The 23,601-nt window shown below is 39.5% G+C and overlaps 1 non-coding gene across 1 annotated transcript; it reads left to right on the top strand.

The window, feature by feature from the left end:
* The first annotated feature begins 16,188 nt into the window (after window positions 1–16,188).
* On the top strand, window positions 16,189–16,292 carry LOC114105256 (small nucleolar RNA U13). The gene has a single exon (XR_003584977.1). It is a non-coding gene; the product is annotated as a small nucleolar RNA U13 (small nucleolar RNA).
* The last annotated feature ends 7,309 nt before the right edge of the window (window positions 16,293–23,601 follow it).

The raw sequence follows: 23,601 nt of genomic DNA, 5'->3' as shown, positions 1-23,601 counted from the left end.
GCTCAAAAGACCAAATACAAAGTCTCCTCTGAGACTCAAGGAAATCTCAGTATGAACTCATGTAAAGATTAAAAGCAAATTCTATATATCCAATACAGAAAGAAGCAAGGTAAACATTTCCACATGAAGAAATAGGGACATAAAAAGAAGGGATGAGACCAAAGCAAGATGAAAATCCAGCTGGGCAAACAAGTCCTGTAGATCTGTGTCCAGCATCTAGAGTACATGGCATCAAGATGTTTTCCCCAAAGGCCTTGTGTAGCTCCACCCCTATGACTTTGCTGGTTGAAGCACACATGGCCTCTCTTTTGGCTTATCTGTGCTGGATCCCTGAAGCTTTCCTTGGCACACATCCCACATTACTGGCATTTCTTAATCTTGGAGGGTCTCTACTTGCTGCTTTGTCTTCCTTCTCACATATTCACACATCACCCTCTCAGGAGCTGCCCACAGGGACTCTGACCTTGCTCTACTTTGCCTGGTCTCCCAGGCCTTCCTTTGAAATCTCAGTAGAAACCTCCATGACATCCTAACTCCAGCATCCTGTATACCTACCAAACTAGCATCTCGGTTGGCACTAAGGTCTGCTGCCATCTTGAGCAGTAGCCAAGTCTCCAGGGACCATGACTGCAGCATACTCCGAGTGCCTAGGTGGTTGAACATGGTAAAACAACTTCCTAGGTCCTCCTGTGCAAGCAGGGTATACCACTGGTCTCTGTTCCAGAGAATTTTTACTTTTATACCCTTGAGCTAAGTTGAGAATTGTCTAACCAATTCCTGAAATGCCCTCAAGCCATCTTTCCAATTGTCTCTGGGTAAAGTCTTTAATGTTTCTTTGGTGGTTGTAATGTCTACAATAACCACACATTCCTTTGCCCCAGATTTTCTTACAATTTTCTGCCCAAACTACAAGATTTTTAAATTTTTCTGCTTCACTTTCTGCTCCTGATTATCACAATAAACTTGGCTAAAAGCCTGCAGCAATACTCATACCACCTCCTGAATGCTACGCTGCTGAGAAATTTCTTCTGCTAGAAGTCCATCACCTTTGAATTGGACCTCACAGAAAGTCTCAGGACATGGGTAAAATGCAGACAACTTCTTAGCGGAAACATAATATGAATTCTCTGTAGGTCAATTTCTAATAGAGCCTTCCTTCTCCTCTGAGACCACATGAGCCATTTTTTACTGTCTGCAGTCCTATCAGCATTTTGGTCTTCCAAATCTCCACCAGAATTGCCCATTAAACTCTGCTTACAATAATCTAAAGCTTTTCCAGCTTACATCTTTAAATTTTTCAAAATTCCTCCTACAAATTCCAAAAAGCCCCCAAAACTTCTGAACCATATGGTCAGGTTAGTTATAGGAATGACCCCACTTCTCAGTACAAATTTCTGTTTTAGTCAGGTTTTTTACTGCTGTGACCAAAAGACCTCACAAGAACAATTTTAGAGTAGGAAAAGTTTATTTGCCACTCATAGTTTCAGAGGTCTTAGTCCACAGACAGATGACTCTCTAGCTCTGGGTTTGAGGTGAGGCAGAGTATCATGGCAGAAAGATGTGATGGAAGAAAGCAAGTCAGGGCATGGCCACCAGGAAGGAGAGAGAGAGAGAGAGAGAGAGAGAGAGAGAGAGAGAGAGAGAGAGAGAGAGAGAGAGAGAGAGAGAGAGAGACACTAACTCCACTCACTAAGGACCAAATATATACCCCAAAGGAACACCCCCAATGACCCACCTCCTCCAGCCATATCCTACCTATCTTCAGTTACCACTTAGTGAATCCCTATCAGTGTATTAACTCACTGATTAGGTTAAGGCTCTCCTAACTCAATTATTTCACCTCCAAAGTTTTCTTCCTTGTCTCACACATGAGCTTTTGGGGGACACTTCACATCTAAACCATAATACTAGGAATCTCATTAACCAGGGAAGATTAACTCATACCACAGGAAAGGGGCTAGAGATTGAGATCTCACCCAGACAGAATACCACCAGGATCATCTATCCTTTTGGGGCTCAATTCAGTTTTCCCTAAATCCATTTATTCTCCCCTGATGTATCTATATACCCCTTCCCTGTGAAGAGGGTACAGAAGCTGTTAGATCTAGTGGGCTTTGGGGTACTCTCTTTTCTTTCCCATGATGCTCTCATGCACACAATCCACCTGTGATCACTTTATTCCATAGAGTCAGTTTACAGAACCTTAGAGTGTAGAGGGAAAGTCTTCCTTTCTCTTCCTTCCCCATTCCCTCCCATAGAGTTCCTATTATGGCAGAGTCTATTACTTAATGAGCCAGGATATGCAACTTGTATTCCACCTCAGATAATAAAGACTTGAGGTGTAAACCCTGTCATTTTTCATGCTCCTAACAAAATGTCACACCCATACTGGAGCTTCAGAGCATGTTGTCAGCCAACACTGATAATTCTCCCGTATGCTATTCCTTTCAACACTCCATACAGACATTTCTGCTCTGTTGATAGTTCTAGGCCAAGATCTTGGTGTTTGGTGATACATCACCATGAAGTAAGCATTTCAGAAGACCTGACACCATTAAAAGCCATTCATTATCATCTATTCTTGGTTTCCTCAATCAGTAGGGACCCCCACCTTAGAAAATACAGTTGTGTGAGTGAAAATGGTCAAGGAAGGACAAAAAGGTGTGTGTGTGTGTGTGTGTGTGTGTGTGTATAGAGGGGACATTTTCCCAGATGAATGCTAGTGGCATTTTCATCTGAGAAAATTTTCAAGGACTTTGCTTCCAACAGAACACCACCTGGGATTCTGGTACACAGGGCCAGCACTACTATGCTTGTTATATGCACATTTCACACTGTAGGTCCTCAGTCACTTGGATGAACAGCAAAACATCAAGGGAAATGGGTCCCTACCTGGCCTTGGAGAACTTTGTCCCCACCATGCATTGTTGAGAGCCACAGCCGAAGGCACCCCAGCAAACTTTCAGACTGCCAGCTGATGATTGGCTCACAGCGGCCCCAGCAACTTCTAGCTGATTGGCTCCTCTGCAGTGATGCTCATTGGGCTGTTTCCCTGCCCTTTCAGACTACAGAGCTGCTCATTGGGGGACTTTTTTGGCTCTGCCCAAGCGACCCAGCCAATCAGCCTCAAGAGCAGGAGGAGTGGGGGAGGTTGAGAGGCTTGTGGGAAGCCGGTGGTGGCAGTTGGGCTCTGAGGGTTTTTCCTGAGGAGCTGTTTTGTTTGGCGTGTGTGGTTCTAAAAATAAAGTTAGTTTCTTTTGACAAGTGGCTCCTAAATTGTGCCCAGCCAGACTGCGGCAATGCATACTCCTCTATGCATAGAACTTGGGCCAGAAAGAGGTGGGGCCTGTGATTACTGGTCTAGTTCTCCTGATTGCAGAAAGGCTGTCCCAAGGGGTGCAGCTATTCCTTGTGCCACCTGATCCTGGTTGTTGGGTCCCAGACAGCTTCTTTCTTGAAACTAGAATATCCTTGAGAGAAAGTCTGCGGTAACTGATTGTTTGACTAGAGCTAGAGAGAACTCCTGGCAACTGTGGAGGTTGGTGAGTCACCAGACAGGTTTTCAATGCATTTCTCTACCCTGGGAACCATAGTGGCTGCTAATTTGTATCAGCACATCTCTATCTGGGGCAGGGTTTTTGGTGTTGGGGGTTTCTAGAAGTGTACTTTAAGTTCCTAGTCTCTCTTGATATCCTCTCCTCTTCAATTTGATAGTGGGCCTGTAATGTTGCCTTAGCAACACTAAAACCACTCCTCAGAAAGGGGAGGACATACAAATGAAGTTTTATTTGATTGCTTTCTCATTCAAGTTGCTTAGATTCTCATCAACAAATAATTGGACTAAATGGCGGCGCCTAGGCTTCATGCCTGGGCATCACAGAGCTCCATCAGTGGGAGTTTCATTTTCCTTCCCTATTACGGAGGTCACAAGGTTGGAAAAATCCAGAGGAACACTTGGTGCTTTTCTCCCATGTGCTAATGGCAGCAAGTTGATAAAATGGTATGCTGGTATGATTAGAAAGGCTCCTGTTAGTCAAGGTGTAGAACATGGAACAGCAGCATCCTTTAGAAATACAGAGCTGTCATCCCCACCCCAGACCTACTGAATCCAAATCTGCATTTTAACAGGGTCCAGGGTGATATGTATGAAGGTTAAAGTTTAGAAAGCACCCAAGCTAAACCATCTCATAAAACTTTTGGTAAGCCTAACTACCCAGCTTAAAAAGGAGCAACCCACGTTACATGAGTTGGAATTATACTAAGCAAAGTGGTAACATTGTCCCTCCAGTATCCCAAGGCAGAAAAAGAAGGGCCTCTTAAGGCAACCCTCCTTCATGCATTAGAACCTTCAGACCAGTAATCTAGTGCTATGCCACTTGACTGACCCTCCTTTGAATATCTACTGGACAAAATGACTGCCAGATCACAGGTCTACCAGGCACCATGGACATCTGGCAGGTTCTGTGCCACAAGAGGGGGTGAGCTGTTGTATCAACACAATTGCTAGAGTTGAACTCACTGAGTCATCATAGATGCCTAGAAGCCATGGCCTTTATTTTAATGACACACCTACAGAAACCACACAGCTATTTGAAGCAGTATCAACTTCATTCAGAAAATCTTAATGAGGGCCCAAGAAAAGTTAAGGGGATGCATGGACTGGGAGCAAGTAAAGGGAAAAAAGGGTCAAAATTCTACTAAGAAAATTGCCTCTCTTCTCTAAAAAGTGAAGATTTAATTTCCTTTCACATTTTGACTGCCTTTAATTTGCAGGATGTTACTCTCATTTCTCATTTTCTCAATAGTTTTCCTAATTATCATTCAGCTCATAAGATGCTTTCTCACCCATGCACAGAAGCTTAGTCTGTGTTGTATGGGGGAGGGAACAGATCCGGCTACTGATGTCATCATGTTCTCTTAAGATAACACTACGAAGAAGAGCTTACTATTGTTCAGATGTGCTAAGAGTTCCCCATTTCTTCCAACTGCCTACCTCACAGGAAGATCAAGAATAAAGATTACATAATGTGAAGCACTCTCAGCCTTTGAAAGATAAGGTAAAAGTAATAAGAAGTACAATAATGACATTGTAATTAGAGTGGACTTGTGTATTATTCTTCCTGGTAACCAGCAGGATCTGAAATCCTTCCAGCAGTGGTCTGAGATGATGCAGCATGAAGGCCCTCACAAGATGTAGGTCCCTTGATCTTGGATTTACCAGACTGCAGAGCTATAAGAAATAATTTTCTTCTTTTTATAAATTACTTATCTGTGGTATTCTGCTATAGCAGAACAAAATAGAATAAGGTACTACCCACTTGCATATTGAAAGACATTCTGATTTCTTTTTTATTTCTCTTGTCTTGGATTTTTCCTCAGGACTATCTTTTGCTTTCATTTGGTGTCTTTAATGGGCAACCATTATTTTCTTACCCCTGTATGTTAGCATTTGCAACTACTGTTCCAACATGAAAATGACAAATCTCAGAGTGTGTTTGGCTGGCAGTACCAGCACTGGTGGTGTAGGGGCACTAATAAGCTCACCTGTTTATCTGGAAAGTGGTAGTTGACTATGCACTTAACCAGTAGTATATGCTGATTTTTCTTTGTTGTATCCGGGATTGAACTCAGAGCCTCAGACATGCTAGGAAAGTGCTCTATTCAGTGCCACCTTCCCCTTCTTTTTTTATACTGGGAATGGAACCCAGGGGCACTTAACCACTGAGTTATATCTCCACCACTTTTTATTTTGAGACAAGTTCTTGCTAAGTTGCTGAGACTGGTCTTGAACTTGTGATCCTCCTGCCTCAACCTTTGGAGCTGCTAGGTATGTGCCACCAGGCCTTGCTGAAATAATGCTTTTAAGGTAGCATGTCTGCATGTACATAGGGGACTGGCTACTCAGATTGAGAGTAATTTCCTGGATATTACAAGAAGTAGTGAAGCTTTAACAATCTGAATTTCAAGTTGAATACCTTCTGAAATGGGGTGGAAGCTTTATTACCAACCTTGATATGAAAATAGATGTAACAACAACTGAAGTGATATTGCCCAGCAAGAGACCAATGTGGCCATGTGTGGTTAGTACCAGGAAATGTTATATAGGGCCAGAGGCAATGTTGGAGGCAATGCACAATTTAACTTATGGATCCTTAAAATATATAAAAATGGCATTCTGAAGGAATGTTATGAATATTCCTTTGTTCTCTAAATACACTTCCACCATCCACCTGGCACTTATCAAATTGAGCTTCTACAAGACATTCTTATGTAAGCACTCCCCTCCAGCTATCCTCCCCACCGGCTGCAGTTGGGTTGTTCTAGGAGAAGATGTGAATCAAGTTGAGTCAATTAGATCTAAAGGAAAGATTCAATCATTTTCATGTTGGAACAATAGTTGCATATGCTAACATACAGAGATAAGAAAAATAATGGTTGCCCATTAATGACACCATATGAAAGCAAAAGATAGTCCTGAGGAATAATCTAAGACAAGAGAAACGAAAAAGAAATCAGAATGTCTTTCAATATGCAAGTGGGTAGTATCTTAGTATCTTTGAGTGTGGCTATATTTGGAACAATTAAACTTTCATTCCATTCCAGGTCATAGTACATACTCTGGGCATCAAAGAAGATCTTTAAAATGAGAGAAATGAAATACATGAGTAGAGGGGAGAAACACAAGAGTTTTCTAAGCACAGTGCAGAACTGGAACACAGGAAGAAAACTGTAAGTGGTGGTTGACAATACTACCATTTACATATCTTAGTAAACCTATCACTAAGTACCAGATTTTTTGTTGTGTTTTGTTTTGGAGGTACTACAGATTGAATCCAGGACCTTATATAGGATAGGCAAGAACTATACTATACAATGAGCTACATTCCCAGCTCTCAGACTTTGTTTGTTTCTTTGTTTGTTTTGTGCTGCTGGGGATGGAACCCAGGACCTCCACCGTGCTAGGCAAGCACACTTCCACTGAGTCACACCCCTAGCCCTGCCCACTCTCCTGGCCACCCCTCTAAGCATTTTCTTGAATTGTACACTATTGTCTCTTCAACATTTTTTCTTTCTTCTTTTGGAAACTACTTCAATTTTCACTCTGATATTCACAGCTACCCAAGTAGCCCTTGGAAATGAGCAAATGACAGCCCATGTTTATCATAATTCTTTTCCCTTGGCACAGGTGTTGGTTCAGAGATGGATGGGGACACCAGGTGGAACCAATGAAATGGAGTAAGATGATTATTGAGGGATTCAGGAAAGAGGCTTCCTTACTCTTCTGGGGAAGCTTCTGAAAGAAGCATCATCCTGGATAGGAATGATGAATTGGACTCCATTTGTGTGCCATCCATAATCTGAGCATTTGCTTTGCTTGTAGACCAGCATGGTGCCAGTGACAGTCATGCTGTCCCCGAGATTATGGATCCAGATCACTATGGTTGTCATTGCTGTGGCCAAAGATAGAGAAGCTGGAAGAGGGATCCTTATACCTGTATGCTGTCCCTTTTGCTCCTGTGGGGACTCTGGCTTTCCCGGCAGGTTCCTGGAGAAGCCACCTGAGTTGGGTTCCATGGGTTCCATGGGAATGACTCTGATCAGTGGAGAATCAGGGACTGAAAGTTTTGGTGGATACATTTTTCTCCATTTCCCCACCAGCATGGGTGGTCCCCAGACACAGTAGCTTGCACATATGAACTTTCTAAAGGTGGCCTGTTGTATACTCTCTCTCTCCCCTTTCTAATTGCATTCCTCTTTTTCCTTCTGCATCTCAAATCACGTCCTTGTCCCTAATATAATGTTAATACATAGGTTGTTGTTTTGTTTTGTTTTGCCTCAGACTCTGGGAATCCAGGCAAAGAAAGACAGATGTAACCTCATGAATTGTCGATAGTTCTCTTGTGACCAAGGGAAGTAGCATAAAGATCAAGCAGGTTTTGTGAAAATCAAGCAGAGAGGTGAAAGACCCTTGATTACATCATTAACCTGCTGTAGCAAACCAACCTGTGAGCTCGCCATACCTCTGGACTTCCACTTATTTGAGCAGGAGAGAAGTCCATTATATCTAGTTTTCTGTGATTGACAGTTGAATACCTTGTAACTGAAATCCTTCTCTAGCCTCACCTGCATTTGAGATTCTAGAAGACTCTTCCAATCCCCATTATAGCTTTATAATAAATTCCCCCTTTGATCTTAAGGTAACATGGTTTTCTAGTACCTGCCATCAATCAAATCTTAACTGATACACCTGCCTTCCCCTTTTGGTCCAGATGAAATATCATTAGAGACCCTGTTGGAATTCTGGTGCTTTTCACCGTTAAAGCAATCAAAATCAATTAAAATATATGGAGTATATCAAGAACCATATATAAAACCGGTTACTTCTATTTTATTTTAACACACACACATATACAATGCTCTTAAACAATTCTGGAAGTTCTCCCAAATAGAAACCAAACAACAATACCCCCAAATAAGAATAGTTTAAGAATTAATCTCTGCCAAGCCAGCTTTCCCCTAGATGATGGATTTGTTAGTTAATCATTCTGAAGCCAGGATTAGAGCACAGTCAACAGCTTAATAAACCATTCATTTCCTACAGTGCTGAGCATTTTCATGGGCTTTTTACTCTTACACCATAAACAGGACTATAAATTGTATTAGTAATTGTTTTTGAAAAGAATGTCAAGACTTCCCTTCTAAGATGGCGATTTGAGCCTGCACATTTAACTCCTCCCTTTCTTCCCGAGTTCCTATAAAAATGACCAAAACCATATTTTAGAATACAATTAAAAGGTTATGCTGAAAAACCATGCAGAGTGCTTTCAACAGGACAGTTACTGGAGAAATTTGGCAAAATAATACACGTAGGGGTAGACAGATGAAAGAACTATGCCAAGAGTTAGCTAGTGCAAGGAGAAGCCCACCTGAACTTGAACAGGAGTTGTTAGTGGAATCTTGAAGTCTTCTGGAGCAGCAGGGGCTGGGGACAAGGCTGGGGGCAGTGGAGTTTTTAGTGTTTGCAATTCAAAGTCTCTGCTGAAGCAAGCTCCCATGGGGGGCCACCCTGTCTCTTGGAGGAGGAGATAGTGGTCCACATAACTCCAAGTTGCCACAATAAACGCAGGAAAAATAAAAATAATAAAACAGGAAAAACAAGAAAAGAACAACAAGGACCTGCAGCGATGCTGAGAGCCTGGCCTACAATCGCATTCACTTCCTGTGGTCATTGTTGGAAACTGGAAAACACTTTCCAATCATTTGCCAGGGCTTGCTGAGCAATTTGCTTCAATCAGGAAGCAGTTTGAGCTTTGCTGATTATATGGAAAAAGCAAAACTGTATTAGGCCTACAGCTGTCAGGAACAGAAAGGGCCTTTTTTTTTTCCCACCCAAAGATTAAGGCAATAGGATCTAGGGAACTGATTGAAATTTATTGATTTTCAATTGATGAAACATTGACAATGACATTTGGTGGTAAAATTACAGCCCTCAGCTCAGATAATATTGTTTCTCATCCCAGCCTCATTGTTGAAGTTGACAAGTAAATGGGTTTCTGGTAAACATGTATTCCATTTTTCAATCTGGACACTAAATTGGTATGTAGCAATAAAGTGAGGCTAATTATAGGAGTCTGAAGGACCTTAAGTCTTGCCTAAGTGTTTTAGAAAGCAGAACTGTGTCTTTTACTTTTGAATTGGCATTAGTTTGTTCAGGAAGAAAGTGCATACCAAAATAACTGGATTCAATTCAATTTAAAAAACACGTATGTGGGTTTTCTGTGAGGCAAGGTACTATATTGAACGTCATATAAATGGAGTCCATTTAAATATCTTCTTCCTCTGCTCCCAGGAAGCTAGCCTTTCTCACTTCAGTTGAAAACAGCTCTTCACGATGGATGATTCAGTTTTATTTCCCCTTGCTGCTGGGAGTGAAGGTGAGGAGCTGAGGAATCACTCTTTTGAACTGATTTCTTAGCATCACCTTTGTCTTCCTCTTTATTCCTGAGCCAAACCCCTCCCAGTCCTTCACAAAATGTGCTATAACAAAACTTGAATTATTGTTTTTTGTTTTTTTCGGGAGTGGGGTGGTATCAGGGATTGAACTCAGGGGCACTCCCCAGCCCTATTTTGTACCTTTTAAAAATGTATTTGTTTGAATTAGGTATACGTGACAATGCATCTCAATTCATAGTACACAAATGGAGCACAACTTTTCATTTCTCTGGTTGTATGCTACATATAGAGTCTCACCATATGAGCAGTCATACATGTACCTAGGGTTATGATGTCCATTTCATTCCACCATCTTTCCTGCCCCCATGCCCTCTCCTCTCCCCACCCTTCCCTTTGCCCAGTCAAAGTGCCTCCATTCTTCCTATGCTCCCCACCCACCATTATGGATCAGCATCCACTTATCAGATAGAACATTTGGCCTTTGGTTTTGGGGGATTGGCTTACTTTGCTTAGCATGATATTCTCCAACTCCATCCATTTACCTGCAAATGCCATTATTTTATTCTCTTAATGATGAGTAATATTCCATTGTGTATATATACCACAGTTTCTTTATCCATTCATTTATTGAAGGGCATTTAGATTGGTTCCACAGTTTAGCTATTGTGAATTGAGCTGTTATAAATATTGGTGTGGCTGAATCACTATAGTATTCTGATTTTAAGTCCTTTCCGTAAAGACCAAGAAGTGGAATAGCTAGGTCAAATGGTGGTTCCACTCCAGGTTTTCTAAGGAATCTCCATACTGCTTTCCAAATTGGTCCTACCAGCAATGTATGAATGTACCTTTTTCCCCCACATCCTTGCTAACATTTATTATTGCTTGTATTCTTGAAAATTACCATTCTGACTGGAGTGAGATGAAATCTTAGAGAGTTTTGATTTGCATTTCTCTAATTACTAGAGAAGTTGAACATTTTTTGCATCTATTTATCGGTCAATTGTGTATCTTCTGCTGAGAAGTGTCTGTTCAGTTCCATAGCCCATTTATTGATTGGATTTGTGCGTGTGTGTGTGTGTGTGTGTGTTAAGTTGTTTCGAGTTCTTTATATATCCTGTAAATTAGTGCTCTATCTGATGTGCATGTAGTAAAGGTGTTCTACTCTGTGGGCTCTCTCTTCACATTATTGATTATTTCCTTTGCTGAGAAAAAGATTTTTGGTTTGAATCCATCCCATTTATTGATTCTTGTTTTTATTTATTGTGCTATAGGAATCTTATTAAGGAAGTCAGGACCTAATTCAACATGATGAAGATTTGGGCCTACTTTTTTTTCTATTAGGCACAGGATCTCTTGTCTAATTCCTAGGTCCTTGATCCACTTTGAGTTGAATTTTGTGCATGGTGAGAGATAGTGGTCTAGTTTCATTTTGCTGCATATGGATTTCCAGTTTTTCCTGCACCATTTGATGAAGAGGCAATCTTTTCACCAATGTACATTTTTGGCACCTTTGTCTAGTATGAGATAACTATATTTATGTGGGCTTGTCTGCGTTTTCTATTCTGTATCAATGGTCTACTTGTATATTTTGGTGCCAATGCCATGCTGTTTTGTTACTATAGTTTTGTAGTATAGTTTAAGATCTGGTATTGTGATGCCTCCTGCTTTACTCTTCTTGCTTAGGATTGCTTTGGCTACTCTGGGTCTCTTATTTTTTCAAATGAATTTCACAATTGCTTTTTCTATTTCTATGAGAAATGTTGTTGGGATTTTAATTGGAATTGCAATAAGTCTGTATAAGGATTTTAGTAATAGGGCCATTTTGACGATATTAATTCTTTCTATCCAAGAATAAGGGAGATCTTTCCATCTTCTAAAGTCCTCTTCAATTTCTTTCTTTAGTGTTCTATAGTTTTCATTGTAGAGGTCTTGCACCTCTTTTGTTAGATTGATTCCCAAGCCTTATTTTTTATTTTATTTAGAGACAGGGTTCTTATTGAGTTGCTTAGTGCCTCGCTTTTGCTGAAGCTGGCTTTGAACCCTCAACCCTTTTGCCTCAGGCTCTGAAGCTGCTGAGATTATAGGCATGCTCCACCACTCCCAGTGCAAAACTCGAATTAAAAAAAAAAAAAAGAATGGGTCTTAAACTTCAGAGACTTAGTGTCCTTATCTGTAGAATGGGGTTAATAATTCATCCCCAGTAGTATTGCATGAGGAATTGATAAGAGCATGAATATGAAACCATGTTTTTAAAGCTATAGCCCATTTAGGAGCACAGAGGCAGACTGGGCATCTAGCATCCACATTGACTGTATGACTTTGAGAGGATTTTTAAAATCTTTATCTTCCTCAGCTTCCCTATCCGGGGCTATAAATGAGGATATAAAAGTGTCCATCCATCTTACATGATTTTTTTGAGAGAATTAAGTGAACGACTGACTATATGTCAAGTTCTTAATGAGTAAATTAGTAGAGACATTGGTATTCAAAGTGAGTCCCTTTGCACACTGAGCTGGGACCTCAGTCCCTATGAGGGTTTTAACCCCCACACACCCAGATCCTCCAACAGAGAAGACAGAGTTGTGTGGAGGTGAAGAGCCCAGGCATCAGAGGCCAAAACACCTGGGTTTGCATCCTGGCTACTTTCCCTTGCTGAGCCTCAGTTTTCCCTGTGAAAATGGGTGCAATGAGAATATTAGTAAAAAGTCACTGCATTGATGGAGATTAAAACAACACCTGGCTCAGAGCAAGGATAATGTAATAAGTGGGAGTATTGATTTATAACAAGGCTGATTCCTGTAACTTTCAGAGACAGAGGCATCTCATCCCTTGTACTTATCCTGTGATTCTTACTTCCCTCATAGTAAATCCCCTCCAGAAGTGGGGCTGGGCACTGACCTGCACCATCACAGAAGGTGCACCACTCTTCAGTTTGTGTTCCCTTTCTACTTACCAAGTGTATTAGCCAGGGTTTCCCAGACATGGAATATAGGATATATGAAGGGAAGTTCATCAGGGAAATTGGCTTCCAGGCTGAGAAGATGATGGGCCATCTGCAAGTTGGAGAATCAGAGAAGCCAGAAGTGGGCTCAATCCAAGTCTGCAAGCCTCAGACCTAAGGAAGCAGATGGCATGGCCCCCAGTCTGAGGACAAAGTTCCAAGGGGAGATGGAGAGAGACTTTGCTTTCACCTTTTCATTTTTCATCTGGGCCCCCAGTGGAGTGGATGGTACTGTCCCACATTGATTCCTTGAGGGGCCTTCCCCAAAGTTAACCATCACATCAAGTCCAGGCTCAATTAGAACACACACCTGGTATATAGATCAGAAGGAAACACAGCCCTGCCAATCACCAAGTTCCTGGAGACCACCTAGCTCTCCAAGCCCAGGTAAGTGAGGAAAAGAGATAATGATGCCCTCAAGGCTTTCAAGCAAGATTTTCAAACTGAATCTATTGTGTAGAGAAAATTGCCTGAAAGTGAGAAAGGCTAATTTGACTGGCTGGGAGACCCGGAATATCACCTCTGGCAGTGGCTCTTGTTTAACAATTAAAAAGAGAGAGAGAAAGATTCAAAGCTCAGGTAATACCTATCAACATTTAGATTTACTTAATTGTAAACTGTATATTTCACAGTCATGGGACTGCCTAAGGAATCTGCATAAATGGATTCTGTGGTATTCCCCCCAATGCCGCCCCCCAGGGACTAGTCTGGTTCTTTCTTACTTGATCCCTTGAGGCCAGGGACTTTAAAACCACATCTTCAGTTCTGTCCTATTTCATAAGCATGTAACCTGTGTGGTCACAGAGTCCCAGGACTCGGAATGGACCTGTACTTCATTGAACATTCTGCTGTCCTGGTTTATGGAATTCTTTTTTTTTTTTTTAACTGTTTGTTGCTTGGTTTTAACAAGGAGTCCCACATTCTCATTTTGCATTTGGACTCTGGAAATTATGTAGCTAGTTTTGTTCCCACTACCTAGCCCAGTGTCTATTGTCTAGTAAATGCTTATTGATTATTAGGGACAAGTTTGTTCCCACTGATGTATAATACACTCCCTAACTCTTCATTAGCAGTATATTCAAAGCATTTGATATCTTCCTATGTTAGAAAACCAGCTCAAAGGCAATTGTAAGCCCCAAAATTATACCTGAAACTTAGAAACCTAATTTGATGTATTAAATACCAGTGACTAGCAAATATGGTCCCTCCCCAAATAGAAGCAATTTACAAATCTTCCTTTTGCTTGATAGTGACAGCTCCTAATAATGAAAAAAAGCTCACAGGAAAAACAGATCAAAAGTGCTGGATATAGACTGCTGCCCAAGCAATGTGCTAAAGTTACTGAGGTGATGCTATTCATATCTTAAGAAATGAATATTCAGATCCCATTCAAATGGAGTTTTCAGGGGGAAAGTGCCCTTTATAGATCAATTGATTTTTCTGAAGTTGCATTACCAGTTAGTTACAGGATATTTACTCTGGTTTGTAGTTTGGGAACCAGGGGATGTATCTGAGAGCTAAAAAGCAGGGCAGCCTGCAGAATTGTAATCAGGAGGTTGATGATAAAATCATTAAAAGAAATAAAGTGGAATCCACTAAAATTACAACCACAAAACACCCCAAGAAATAAGTGGGATCCCTAAAGAAAGAACCTAATGGAATTGAATACTGAGATGATGTAATGCATTGAAGTTCACCTTCAATTCAAAAGGATTCAGTTAGCAAAGCAAAACCACTGTGTATGTTAAATAAAACATTCCTATTTGAAAACAAGGTGGTGATGGTGTTGGTGAGTGACTAATGTTTTACATACAATACAGGATAAAGGGAAAAAGATGTAACATTCCTTCTAAGCGCCTTTTTTTTTTTTTATCTGTCTATGAACTTTCATCATTGACACTTTCCAGCAGCCTCTGTCAGATCCAGGCAGCAGCTGAGAGCTTTCAGAGGAAAGAAAGGCTAAGGCTTACCAGCAACAGCATCCATAGTGACTACAGCAGAAATAGAACCAGGAATAGAGAAGGCCAGGTAGGAAAGGAGACTCTAGAAAAGAGACAGCAGCTATCAAGACCTGCATAAAAGACTGCAGGCAGGGTAAATGCACCATTGAGCTATACCAGAAATAGTCATGAACACCTGAAGGTGACTTTTCTGGGGATACATTTAAGTTGGAAGTTGTTCCCTCCAGGCAAAAGCCAAATCCCAGATATAATTCCTCTTTTAGCTAAAGCAGGAGCACAAGTTAAAAAAAAAAAGTAAAGAGAATATTCACAGCAAAATACTATATGTCACAGAGCTTGAGTGTTGGCAGATGGAAACAGGGTTCTCTGTAATTCGTGTTAAAAATCTTTGAATAAGGAAATTCCATGAGACCATAAAGAATACAAATGGGGAAAGGAAAGAAGGTCAGACAATGAGAAGGATGAAAGAACAGGAAGCAAGCCAGACCAGAGCTGAGACGGCTTTTGAAGCCATAGCTTGCCTTGGGTTCTCACTATGGACTGGGAAAGACAGAGTAAGAGTTAACATCAAAACCATAGTATTGTATTTGTAGTTTGTTTATGATACTTTAGGTTGACAGTTGAACAAACTACATGTTGTTCTCATCTAGCATAGAGAACAACATAAAATTCAATATTAGACATTTGTATCCTAAAGTTCTGAAGCCCCTCCCACCATAGGGTCCTTAATACTGGCCATCCTTTCCCCAAGACCCACCCATTCCATGTAAATTGCTTCTCCTGCCACTGAAACCCCTTTGGTCTTCTAGTATTCATCTAAACCCTTTCCCCTCCTCCCAGGGAGTTTCCAAAGCCTACTCCCAAATTCCTGTGCTTTTTAAAGCTGTGAAACTCTGCTTAAATGTTTTCTACTTGGGCTATGTCTAGAAGGAAGGCCATGACTTTCAAAGTGAAACAAAGCCTTCAAGGTGTTTTTCTAAATCAATAGTGAAATTTCCTCCCACCCTTGTCCTGGCCCAACAGTTCAAACTCCAGGTGATTCTTTAAAATGGTTGTTTTCTACTTTACAAACTGCTGTCAGTAAATATTCTTCTAAAATAATATTTGTAAATGTAGGCATATAATGCAATCCCATGGATGTGATGCTTTAACAACACAATGCCCTGTTGTTGGATGTTTCAAGTTATTTAATACTATTGCCAATATAGTTTAATACTATTGCCAATATTTTGCTCTCATAAACAGGGCTTAAAAATATATTTGTATTCATAGATCCTTTTTGGTTCATAAGCATGATGATTGGGTGTTCACGCTGCCATGTGAGATGTGCCTCCCTCTGAACCTTGCTACAATGTCAGCACCTTACCTTTCTGACATGAAAAACAAGCAAACTTCTATTTATATGATTTCATGCGTGAAAGATTATTTTCATATTGTAAATATTTTGAAGTTATTATATAAAAATTATAAATGTAAAGCAAAATTTTGAAGTTTTTTGCATATATCTTTAATGACTTGCAGAAAGCTTTACAAATGTATGAAATATGAATGTTTCTGTATATTTAGCCACTCTGGAGACTGGAGTTTTTAATAATTTAGTGACTAAATAAAAATAAGTATGTAGTTATACAATTATTAATTATCATAAAATATATAAATTATAAATTATTAAGTTAATGGTCTTAATTGGCATAGGTATAGAAGAAAAATTAAAATTTGACAAAAAATTATTTCATCAGGAATTTATATAAAAAGTAATTCCAAGTTTATTTCTTGCTATTGATAACTGTGGTGACCATCAGCCTCAAGGTAAAATGAGGTTTGATGTATTTTATAGAGTCAGATGGAATGGTCCAAAAGTTTTAAAAAGTGAAGGTATTGAAAGGGTTTTCTTATCAAAAGAGCTTCAGTTGAGTGAATGGTCTCATTCATCTGCATCAAGGCAAGAAGATTATGTTGAAGGACCGTGGCTCAATATCATCGATATATATTGACACATGTCATCTTTAAAGGCCACACTCCCCCACTGCCCCTGTACCAACCTTTTGATCCAGTCAGGCTTGAAAGATAATAATTATAATTTCTTTTTAACTCACAATAAATAGATGAATACTTTCTTCTAAATGTATTAAAATGTTACAGACAGGAGACTTTCACTTCTAGCTATGATAAAATAGCCTGTATCAGATTAACTTTGTCTTGAAAATATATAATTATGAGATAAAGTTTAGGACCAGAAAGTGCAGTTTTTTGAAGGAATCGGAGAGCAACCAAAGCATCTAGGACTTCAAAGACCCAACTAGAAATAAAGGGAAATGCATTGGCACGACTTCTTCACTCACTGAAGCATCTTTTCCTCTCAGAATATTTGCTGAAGAGCAAATTCTATAGCATAATGATTGCTTCAGTCTCACTGGGATGGAGAGAGAAAAAGTTAGAATCCAGAGCAAACAAGGGCATGTGCCAAGACCCCAGAAAAAGGCCCAGAGAAGCAAATCTGACATTTTTCACTCACTGTCCCATTGAAACACTTGCTGGTTACCAAACTGATTATTCGTACATCTTCAGGGCAGGAGCTGGCAAGCTCAGCAGAAGGCAGCTTCTATGAGGCTAAAAAGCTAAGCAGAAATTTTGACAGTCTCACAGCGCATGGGGAGATGAAAGCTTGTTCAGAGGCTGCCAGGGAGGAGTGGTCCCAGAAAATACCATACACTTTCAATCCAGATCCTTAAGGGACTATGCCAAAGAGTAAAACAGACTAAATTAGCTAGACTTCAAAAAGCCCAAAGAAGGACCTTGACTGGATTGGTGTGATTTTCTGGACTATCTCTGCCTAAAATAAATTCTCTCTGTGGGAATTCTCTCTGTAAATAAATCCCTCTGTGGGAAGTTAATGCCATTCATACCTTCTGCAATTTTTTTGTATGTAGTTTTCAGAATGCAATGAAATAGGCCTACCAGTAAAAAAAAAAAAAAAAAAAAAAAAAAATCATTAGCCATGCCAGAAAAAAAGGAACAATTAAAATACAATGCTAAAAGACAAAATATACATTAGATACAACTCATTGCCTGGAAGCTTTTGAAGTTATTAGACATAGACTTTAAATAAGCAAGATTAATACATTCAAAATGTATATGACATGATGCAGAATTTCACCAGTCTATAAAGTTAAAAGACCAAGAAAGATAATAATCAAATTTAAAATTCAATGAATGGGTATTAACATAGCCAAAGAGAATACTGGTGAACTAGAAGAAACTTCAGTAGAAAACATATCAATTAATACAGAAAACATATCAATTAATACAGAAAAAAGAAAAAGAGATGTATGGAACACAATAAAAGGGTATAGCATAAGTGTGATTAAAATTTTGGAGAGAAATGAGAGGATGAGGTAGAAGGAATATTTTAGGAGATATTTACCAAAATTTTTCTAAGATTTAAAGAAATATCCAATCACATATTTAAGAAGTCCTATGGTTCCCATGCAAAGAATATACAAAGAAAACGACTGGAAGGCACATTGTAATAAAATACGAGAGAGGAAGGGAGAAACGGGGACAGAGAGACATACACATACACTCACACACACAGATACAGACAGACCCTTTAAAGCAGCCAGAGGAAATAAAGGGAAAAGATGCTATTAACTTCAAAGGCACAACATAAAATAGGATATAACAATGGTTTTTAAAGTATTAAAAGAAACAGCTAATAATCTCAAGTTCTGTACCTAACAAAAATGTTCTTCAAAAGTTGAGATGATACAAGGACATTTAAGACAAAAAAACCAAGAGGATTAACCACCAGTCCAGCTACATCAAAAGATTTACCAAAAGGGGTTCTCCTGGAAGAAAGAAATGATTCCACATGGAAGAATAGTACTATAAGTAGGACTAAAGAGTATTCTAACAGGTAAAAACCTAGCTGAATCTCAGTGGATAGTATCTGTGTAAAATAACAATAGTAGCTTGGCAAAGAAAAGAGCACAACAGGCAGAAAGGGAATAAACAGGGCTAGGGTGTTGGAAGATCCTTACATTGTCCAGGAAGTAGTCAGTGTTCTAGTTTATATCACCCTGAAATGATTCAAGAAAACTTGTTATAATCTCTAGGGTAATAATTAAAACAAAAAGTTAAAAGAGTAAGGAATTATGAAATAACAGAGGACAAAATGGAAGGATAAAAACGATTGATTTAAAAGGAACAATATATAGGAAAATAGGAAAGGGGTATAATCATCAATTTTAACAAAGTTATATGTTCAACTGAATGGCTATACATTCCAGTAAATTGGCAATAATTATGGATAAATGTACAATTAAATTTTGTTTACAAGACACTTTTATGATAAGGACAGAGAAAGTTTGAAAGGAAATAAAGATGAAAAGAAACCATTTAAATATAAAACAAATAATTCAGTAGCTTTAATTATATCAGATAAAGTAGACTTTAAAGAAAGGAGTATTAGAAGAAATAAATTTGTGTCTAATGACATACATGTGATATGTATATATTACATGTAATGATGTATAATATACATGGAAATCTGATACATCTAAATGTAGAAATGGAAAATCCTCAACTCTTGTAATAAAATAACTAGTAATTTAAAGTATCAGTAAAGATATATGGTAGATTCAAAAAACAAGTTCGTATATTTTCCCAATCAACTAATTAATTGCAGAATAAACACACCTGTCAATAAATTTATAATACCCTTAAAACTGGCTATATCCTGGGCCCTAGTGGAACTATCAATAAATGACAAAAAATTAAATTAAATACAAAATAGAAGATAAAAAAGAGTGTATCGTCATGATCTTGGCAGCAGAAAATTGGAACACTACACTACTCTAACATCTGGTTCAGATATGCATGATGTATCTCAGCAGTTCTACACAGTTTTCTCTGCTTATTCCAACCTACTCTGATGTGATGTTTTGTTTTGTTTGTTTGTTTTGGTACCAGGGATTGAACTCAGGGGCACTCACTACTTAGCTGTATCTCCAGGCCCTTTTTATTTTTCATTTTGAAACAGGGCCCCACTAAGTTGCTGAGGCTGACTTTGAACTTGTGATGTTCCTACCTCAGCCTCCTAACTGCTGGGATTACAGTTGTGTACCACCACGTGCAGGTCCTTTCTTATTGTGTATTTACTTCTCTTATAATTACCACCATGTAGTTCAGCACTCACATTATAAATGGCTGTTATTCTTGCAAGCAGCAAGTTCATTAGTTTCTGCTCCTATTTTCAGTAGCACCCGAGTTAATGTTGGACACATAACAGGCACTCCATCACAGAGAACTCAGGTGGTCCCAAGTCTCTTTGCCTTTCTATGACTTTGCACTCCAGTCCTGCCATTCATTTAAAATTAAGACTGGCCCAGGTGTTACCTAAAACCAAAGCACAATACTAAGCTTGAAGGCTGCAAAGTTGTTTAGATCTCATCTTATGCTAGAGAGAGAGAGAGAGAGAGAGAGAGAGAGAGAGAGAGAGAGAGATCATAATTTTTTAGGGGAGACATGAGAACAGGTAATGATTTTATTTTTCAAGAAAGCATGGGATGCGTGTTATGGAAATGGCTATAATTTAAGTTCTAAGAGAAGAAAAATTGAAAAAATAATGTAACTTCTACCTAGGCTAATTAAGAAGAGCATTTTGAATAAGTGACATAAGGCCAGTAGACCGGCCCTAAAGACTGTAACAGGGAATCCCAAGTGGAGCAAAACCTAATGAACATTTTTTTAATTGATGTATTATGTTTCCAAGACAGTTGTCAAACACATTTCTTCTGAAATAATTAGAGAATTTCTTTAACCAGAGAAGACAGCTTGCTGGGACTACACAGTAGGTGACACCAGAAGAACAGAATGGTGAAGGAATTGCAAGTGAATTTTATGGCGTTTAAAGCCACCAGAGGATTATGCTAGCAGAACCTCTTACCTTTTTTGTGTAGGACATGCCTCTTTTCTGTTGGCCCCTTCCAGCCCCAGGGAAGAAGCTATTGCAACATACCTGCTTTTGTTCTTCTTAAGTCTCCTACTGCCTTTGTGAAATTGAATAAAGAAGTTACATTATTTTTTTAATTGAAAGAAGAAGTCAGGATTTAAGACTCTTGTCAGAGATTAACAGAAATTTAGGAAGATATAGAAGAGCCCTGAATTCCTCCATGCTAGTATAACATAGCAGCTGAGTTGCAAACTCAAATGTCTATAGGCAGTAAGAATGGAAAAGAAAAGGGTGGGTAGAAGGGTGAACTGAATGTAAAAATAGTGACAGCCCTAATATCCTAAGAAATGGCACCTGACACTTGGACTGTAATTTAAGGTGAATTCTCAGGCCCTACCCAGACCTACTGAATAAGAAACTCTGGGCTAGGACCCAGTAATCTGCGATGACTTGGATCGATGGTAACATTGAGAACTAGTGCAGAGAGGGATAGTGAATACAGTGGCAAATTGTAGGGCTCATGCCCCATGGAAAGAAAAGACATTCAGCTTGTTTGATTTTTTCCTTATAGGATGTGGAAATTATACTGCTGGACCTTTCTATTTTGTAAGGATAAATCATAAATCTAAATTTTTATCTTCTGAGTTTTCTGTTGGCCATCATTAAAAAAAAAAGAATCTCTAGTGACCAAATAGAATTATTTTACCATGGGCTATTAATAGGCTATTAATCTCTAGAATAGTAATTAAAAACATAAACTCTAGATTCAGGTAATGTAAGTTAAAATTCCAGCTTTTCTTACTGTATGGGTGAATGCAAAGCTAGTTGTTTAACCTCCCCAAGTGTTGCTTTCCTCCTGTGTAAAAGGCATGGTAATGTACATGTTCCCTAGGGTCCTTGTGAAGATACAACGAGGTGAGTTGTACAGAGTACTTATTCAAGCTCCTGGCACATAGCAAGTGCTCAATGATACCTTTGTTATTACTTAGCTCAAGAACGGAATATGCTGGGTCTGTTGGGAAAAGAATGGAATCTGAGCCAGAGGAATAGGGAAATGGTTGGCTTCTGTAGGCTGGTCCCACACACCTGTCCAGAGCATGTGCCAGCCTTATGCAAGAAGTAGGTTGTGCTAATATTAGGAAAAAGATTAGTTTGATGGATGTAGCCCTCCGATAGATTTCTATAAGCCTCAATGTTTTCCATGTCAAATCGTTCATATACGGCCAGAACCCAGCTTGGGCCAAGAATAAGGGACCTGTCAAGTCTTAAATTTCTAGGAGCCCAAATAAGCCAGGTACGTTCAAAGTACAAATGTAAGAGTGGATAGGTGACCTGTGGCAGAAGCTAAGACCCAGCCAGAGGTCAGTATGCCTGAGTATATTGGGAGAGAGAAATGGAAAAAAAAATAGAAAGTGGTATGATCTAAAGGATTAGTTGGCACTCAGGGATTATTGGTAGCAGAGCAAATGCCAAGTCTGTGGGCAGACAAGATAAACTCCAGGCCCCACATCTGGAAGGGTTGGGGCAACTGATAGACTCCCAGTCTTAATCTAGACCAGCTCAGTTCCCAGGCATGAATGAGCCAGAGGTGGAAGGCGTCAGGGACTCCTGCTGTAAGGAGTGAGAAAGCTGAGACTTGACAGACTGGGATGCAATGGGGTGTCATTTATTTTTCTAGGAGGCAAAAAGTCATAATGCCACATCAAGTGTCAACTTTGGATCACCGTATAGGGTGCATTGAAAGAGGAATAAGGGGGGAAAAAGATTGTTGCATTATTCTTGGTCAGAGATGGCAGAATCTCAGCATTTGGACCACAACTCCTCTCTCCTAGACCCATGACATATATCACTAAGAGATTAAAACATTCTGTAGATTTCAGACAACGCATCAGAATTCTACTCTACGCACTAGCAGGTGGAAACTGGCGTACAAATCCCCTAGTGTGGGTGTCAATTGCTATGAAGAAATGATAACGGGGGTGAGAAGGAAAAGGTCATTTGGAATATTTTGTGAAAATAATCAAAAGAAGTCAATGCCTAAAATTTAGGTAAGCACAAGATACAGTAAGCATGAACAAAGTCCAAGTGACAAATCACAGTAAGACTTCATGTCTTAAGAAATGGGAGACTATTTCTATTTTGCTTTAAAAGTACAACTCCAGCTTTTTCCTCTCTAAAGCACCTGGCCTGCCCTTCCCAGGCTGCTATACTCCTCCTATACTGTTCTGCATCTACTCATATCTTAGCATTTCTCATGTTCTACTTTAATAACTGGGAACATCTCTTGTCCACCAGTCCATGAGTTCCTCGAAAGCCAGGAGCTTATTTATTTATTTAAATTTTTAGTTGTAGATGGACATGCTACCCTTATTTTATTTATTTATGTGGTGCTGAGGATCAAACCCAGTGCCCTATGCATGTGAGGCAAGCACCCTACCACTGAGCCACAACCCCAGCCCCAAGCCAAGAGTTTTTGACTACAACATAATGCCATTTTCTCAAAAATAAACAAACTAACAACCACCCCTCAAAAAATTTTTAAAAAGTGAGCTAATTGATGGAGAAAAGATGATGAGATACTGTTTGAGGTCCTGGCAGGACAGGCAGGTGGAGGTGTCACTGCAGTTCAACATGCCAACATTCCTCCATCAGCAATGGCTCATGAACTCGGAGTCTCAATGTACAGTGCTTTGGGAAGATGCAAACACTGTATTGGATGCTTTGTTCTTGAG

The sequence above is a fragment of the Marmota flaviventris genome, chromosome 5 (genome assembly GCF_047511675.1).
Source record: "Marmota flaviventris isolate mMarFla1 chromosome 5, mMarFla1.hap1, whole genome shotgun sequence".
In the NCBI taxonomy this organism is placed as follows: Eukaryota; Metazoa; Chordata; class Mammalia; order Rodentia; family Sciuridae; genus Marmota; species Marmota flaviventris.
The sequence above is the reverse complement of the archived record's forward strand: the minus strand, read 5'-3'. Positions and strand labels throughout refer to the sequence as shown.